The 6,194-nt window shown below is 39.3% G+C and overlaps 1 long non-coding RNA gene across 2 annotated transcripts; it reads right to left on the bottom strand.

Annotated features, from left to right (window-relative positions):
• Positions 1–1,180: 1,180 nt before the first annotated feature.
• Positions 1,181–5,585, bottom strand: LOC130592812 (uncharacterized). 2 transcript variants are annotated; one of them, XR_008970670.1, is made up of 2 exons: positions 4,977–5,585; positions 1,181–2,473 (listed from the first exon to the last, which is right to left on the bottom strand). It is a non-coding gene; the product is annotated as an uncharacterized LOC130592812 (long non-coding RNA). The 2 variants fall into 2 exon arrangements; XR_008970669.1 differs by having other exon boundaries at positions 5,078–5,585.
• Between the last annotated feature and the right edge of the window lie 609 nt (positions 5,586–6,194).

Below are 6,194 nucleotides of genomic sequence, written 5' to 3'. Positions count from 1 at the left end.
ATAGAAAATATATGTTGCGCTAAGATTGCAACAGGTAAGAGTGGTGCAGCACTTTCAGTTCATTTAGCGCAGCATTTCAATAATGAAAGTCTGGGACTTTTGAAGATTTGGAAAATATATTGAAAAGCTATATATTTAAAACCAACACCTTTTCATTTAGGCATGTAAAACCAGTGTTCCTTTTTGTCTAATTTCCTGCCCCCTTTACTAGTGATTTGGTTACAGCTATTTTCTGTTAGAAACTGGCAGTTCAGAGTTCAGTGGACCAAAAAGTAATGTAACGTTTTGCAAGTTTTGTTGGAAAAGTAGTATTTTAGTGTTGTTACTAATGAGGAGCATACTCATATTACGACTGGGCTTTGCTTTAAAAAATTAATGAAAAATAGCAAGCAGAGTTTTACCCATTGCTGTACACATACAATCCTTTGCAATTAATAAGAGCTGTACTTTTCTTAGTTGGTGTACAACAAAATTAAAGATGGGTCCAGCTTGAAGCCCTAGGCAAAATGCAGGTTCAAAACACAAACCTCATCCTAAACTAGATTCTCCCTTGCAAAATCAAAGCTTCCAAGCCTCATTTCTTCCTTCAGAAAAACCTGAGAGAGAATTCTTTAGAAAATTGAATTTTTATTTGTATAATTCAATTTGGAATTTATAGAGGAAAAATTCTGGCCTGACACAATTATTGAATCAACATTTGATGATCACTGAAATCACTGGATTCTTTCTTTAACCTTTTGCACTTCAAACCCCAGGGGTTTAATTTGTTGAGTTTCAGAACACCTGACTTAAATGCAGTGACTGTGATCAGAATTTCACCTGTCTGGTAACAACAGATTGTGCTTTTCCAACAATTTTGGGCATAGTTTCCTTTCTCTCTTTCTTAACGTCACCTTTAAGCTCTTCTTTTTACATCCACTATATTACTTAATGCTGCATTTTTATTCTTGTGGCTTTTCTTTCCACTCCCTCCCCCCTTTTTTTCTCCTACTTCATTCTTTTGCTGTTCTTCATTTTTGCTTAGGCTAACATTATTGTGGTTTATTTTTAGGATACATACATATTTGGGGTGAAATTATAATCTGAACATTTATATACTGAATATATGTTTTTGTTGGAAAAATATATAATTGATGACTGTTCTCATTCTTCTGAGAAATGCCAATAACAAATGGCAGGCTCCAGTTGAATGACTCTTTTATTGCTTTAGCAAAACAAAACACTGAAAGCAGGCAAAGGAAGTACAACAGGATAATTTTTTTAAAGTACAACAGTTTATCCTGGGGTCAAAAATACTGCAAATGCTGGTGTTTGACTGTTTCACATCTGTCACAATCTTCTGCTGAAATACCATTCAAATGTCAATAACATATTCTGAAAAAAAACATGGAACAGATATACTATAAATAATCACATTGAGAGGAAATAACACACTTGAAACTGGAAATTTCTTTTTTACTTCTAGGCAGATTTCTCAGTTTATTTAGATGTTAAAGAGATCTACTGCCCTTTAAAGTACAGTATTAATAGCTGGGTTAGTTTAACTGCCCTTTTCCCACACACATATGTTTTTGCAGACTAACACCTACTGATACACTTTTCAAACCCTTAACTCTCCTCCGACTCCCAAATGCTCTTCGGTCCTTGTTTCTGGGTGATGGTCACAGAGAACAGAGCCTACTGGAATAAACACAGTTTGTGAATGCAAATTCTATAGGTTTCACTTCTGCTTGAGCATGCACGTAGGTCCTAAAGCTGCATTTACTTAAAAAAAAAACAAACACTGAGTTAAGGCTTCTTTGAAATTTTATTATTATTTGCCATAGCCAATCTCTTTTAAATCTAATATAATGGGATGGGATTCAAAAGAAGCGTCAGAGAGCGAGTAACTGAGTAAGGATAGGCGTGTGCACATATTTAAATTGAGGCACCCACGTGAGCCAAAGGAACATACTAACAGACAGGCAGGCTCTGATGACATTATTGGCACCACTCAGCTCTAGTAAATTTTTTACTTTTACCTTTGCTACATTAATCCACAGTACTACATATTTTTTCACAAACGGTCTTTTTTTTTTTTTGTTAGATGTAGAACATCTACTATGTAGTAGTATTTTCTAAAAGAGAGGATTGGGGAAGGGGGTAGCTGTTGAATTTTGGAAGGAGGATTGTTTGTGTATTTGTTTTCTTACAACTGGCAAAAGCCCAGCAGTTATTCTTCAGAAATTTCACAAGAAATATTCATATGTGCAGGAAATCTACTGGCAAGAAATGGCAGATGAAAGAGTTATGTACTGCTGAATGAGAGTTTTGCACCTGCACACTGCTTAAGTTGGAGAACATGCTGTTGATATAATCGTAATAGCATAACCAGTAGGATGCGTAGTCATCTACCAAGAAGATTTTATTTTGAGACTTAAGGGACTTTTGGCATTAGTGCAAGACAAGGAGCTGAATCAATTTCAAATATGTGCTAAATAGAAAGGAAAAAAACAAACAAACAAACAAAAATATTAAACACATACTATCAGGATGTCACATATAAAGTTAAGACATGAACTGTGTAACTGAGCCCAGACCAGTCTACTGGAGGTCCAAGGACACCAAGTGGAATGCCAGGCACGGCTGCCCAGTAAGCAGGGTCAAAGAAATCCTCCTGAAGCGGGAACCCATTCACAGGATTCTGGTTTATTTCCATTTTATTTATGGAGAAACCTTTTTTTGTTTGTTTTGTTTCTCCCCTCAGGGTCACTAAACTTAGACTGTAACAGAGCTATTCAAGAAACTCCTATGGAACATTTTTGGGGGTCAGGATTTGGTAACTCATTGAAATAAAAAATATGTCCAATGCATATCAAAACATATCAACAAAGTTTCAAAACAAGTGTTGTCCCAGTTTTGAAACATGGAAGCACTGAGGACTCTAGTTCAAGGGTAGACTACTTGGTGGGCCATCCTGCAATGACAGGCCATCAATCCCCTATCCTGGCTGTCAGAAGGTTGAGCAATGATCTGCCAGCCAGTCAGGGCTCCTCCAGAGCCCCGCAGGGTTCCAGAAGAGCTTAGCCAAAATCCAACCGCCCCTGCAGAAAGTTTAGATTTCAGTCAGCTTCCAAGGTCTCTCTGAAGTTTGCTGAACAACTTTACTTTTTAGACTGGTTCCATAAGCTTTCCCGCATTATTTTTTTTTCCAAATCAATCATTTCAACCCAAACAAACCAACTTATCTACCTCGGTAATCACCTATATCATGCAAAATTGTGTACCAGCCCTGGATTTGTCCAAGGACCCATGATGCTGTTTCAGGTTTCAGGCACAGAAAGGTTATTACCGACCTTGGAGATGTGCAGTCTTTCCAAGCTGAACAACCTCTGCCATGCAATCAATCAGTCCCCTCCTTACTGAATTTCACCTCGAGTGTTTTTTAAACAGCCATAGAGAGGTGATACCCAGTGTTTCCCTGGGTGAGAAGGCTGAGACCTGGCCATGGTGGTTCATGAGGAATTTTGGCCCTTTCCCACTGATATCTGAATTGCCAGGAAAGTAAGAGAAAAATGCTTCTGAAGAAAACAACTAAACCAGTATTCATTAAAAACAGTTAATACAGAAGTATGCAACCTATATTGCTATCTCTTGATAAGTATTATAGCATATCAATACAGAACATATAACAGTAATCATAAGAGGTCCATGGGGAGATGCACTGCTGAAACTTTGCACTACCATGCTATGAGAGCTGCTGCCCAGCCACACTTGCAGCTCAGGCCAAATTCTTCCTACGTGATAAATATGCTAGTCTCCATCAAGAGTCATGGGAGCAACCTACTCAACTGGAAGGTCACTATTTAATCCACCAAACTTGTGAGCTGAGGGGAGACTATGAACCAACATCCCTAGAAAACCATGCAGCAATCAAAGATTTTCTAATCCTATAAACAAAAATGTTTCTGGGGCTGACCCACAGTGGTTTATTCATGGAATTACTCAGCAAGATTGATCAACAGTCTCCATACTGGGTAAACCACTGCTTTCATCTGAATGTGAATTTCACTACAGACTTTAAAGACAGCTAAATCAACATAGCAATGCATCAGTATGTTATCAGCAGCAGTGTCTTCTGAGATTTGTGATTTGTTTTCTCTCCTTTATTCACTGCAAAATCTATTGAGTTACAAGGAGTACTGAGAGGGAAAAGCCATTTTAAATTGCATGTTTATAATGTTAATGTCATTTGAACAACTAAACTATAAACTTTGTCATTTTGCTTTTAGAAAGAAGAAATAAAAGCTATATAAAGCTTGTAAAGAATCACAGAGTACTTGTCCAGATTACTGACAGTCAGTAAATGCTTCAGAAATCTCTTCCACTTCTTTACAGAGACTCAAATTCAGCAGTCCAGTGAGCTGGGCTATAAAATCAGCATATCTGCCCCAAAAGGACCATGCTTTTTCTTTCAGTAACACAGCCACAATGCATTTGCGGGACAGCAGGCTGGCTCTGGGCTGTAAAAGGTATTCGCCATTTTGTAAAACAAAGCAGCCATCCATAATCTTTTTCGTTTCCAGATAATAAAAGGAAAGTCTCATTTTGTGACTACAACAAAATCTTAAAGCGGTACAGCTGTAAGCAGAAATCCAGTCCATTTGTGGTTTAAAGAGCTCCACGCCTACTGTATATAAAATAATACACTGGTATCATTAGCATAGACAACAGCTTGTTTTCAATTTGGCTGTAGATAATGAAATTATCCCCCAAATTACCATAAAGTGGAACAAATAAACACAAAAGCAAACTCTTTCTTTCCCCCCCACCCTTCAGCAGCGCTGGCTTTCAGCTATTTAGAATAAAAGCAAAGCTTCTGTTTTTCCAGAGCTCCAGTTTGACCTCAAGCAGATAAAGAACATGAAATGACAAACACGCAGCAAAGAGTTACTGTGTCCTTCCCCCCTGGCCTCTGTTTACATTAGGAAATGTACCCGGGGAGGAGGGAAGGGGAGGCAGGAGGGCTGCCTTTCAGCGCCGTGCTCAGCTCTGCTGGCTCCGGCTGGAGCTGGCCCCTGTTTCTGAGTAAGCTTACTCCACTCCAGATGTGCCTCGGCTCCAGCGTGGCTGCCATGTACAGTAAATCGGCATCTGAGGGCTCGTCAATCTGTGGGGTAGAGCAATTGCGGTCTCGCCAGGCCGCCCCACTGGCACAAACAGAAATCTGCGCTGCTGAACTGGAAAAGGAGAAGGAGGAGGAGAAGGGAATGGGGCGACGGGGAGGGATGGAGGCAAATAACAGGAGAGCAGTGTGTGAAAGGTGAGGGGCTGAAAGGTGTCCACTCCCAGGAGGAGAAGGGGAAGAAATAAACACTAACAGCCAACGGGGGAAATGTTCTTAATGCATTTGTAAATTTACTTGTAAATGTTTTACACTTAGAGAGAAAGGGGAATGCTGCATATCATTTGGCAATGTTGGCTGTCTATAGGTCCCCACGGATATACTGGCTTAGTACGACTTGTAACGAGGGCAAGAGAAACATAAAATAGCTGGGAAAACACAGCCAATTAGTCATTACATGTAGATTGTAAAAACAAGTGAGAGAGACAGAGACAGAGAAATAAATACCCTTGGCAAATCGAGTCCCTCTTGTTTATGTCCCTGCAACATGAGTACAAAAAAAGCAGCGGCAATGACGCCTTCTAATCAAAGTGCAACTTGCAAACCAGCCAGTGCTCCCATTCAAAATCCTCCAGGATTTCCTGATGCTCACAAGATTTACCTATTTGCTGTCATTGTAAAATACAAATTGTTTCACTAATCAGGCAGTTTGCTTTGGACCTGACCCCAGTTGTACAAACTCCAAGTTGGATGTTCATTTCTGATCTCCTGCCGCCTACACGGCCGTTGCTAACTGAGTTTTAATAGAATGAGAAAACAATCTTTTCTTTTATAGTGGGTTCAAATGAGCTACCCAGCTTCAAGCTGACTATAGCTGTGTTTTCCTAATCACCATTTTTTTATAGCAATTCTGAGGACAAAAATGCCTGCTTCTCCCTCCCTTCTCTTCCAGCAGCGCCAAGTCTAAGAATGTAAATAAGTGTTAAATTGAAACACAGAACAAAAATTGGTTAGATTCAGTGTAATTGAGTCATAGTTAAATTTAGGCTGCTTTTATTTGCAAATGTGCAATTTAATAGCAGCTCTATGC

Source organism: Pezoporus wallicus, unplaced genomic scaffold (genome assembly GCF_028554395.1).
Source record: "Pezoporus wallicus isolate ANWC-B61680 ecotype Strahan unplaced genomic scaffold, APGP_CSIRO_Pwel_v1 contig_227, whole genome shotgun sequence".
Lineage (NCBI taxonomy): Eukaryota > Metazoa > Chordata > Aves > Psittaciformes > Psittacidae > Pezoporus > Pezoporus wallicus.
The sequence above is the reverse complement of the archived record's forward strand: the minus strand, read 5'-3'. Positions and strand labels throughout refer to the sequence as shown.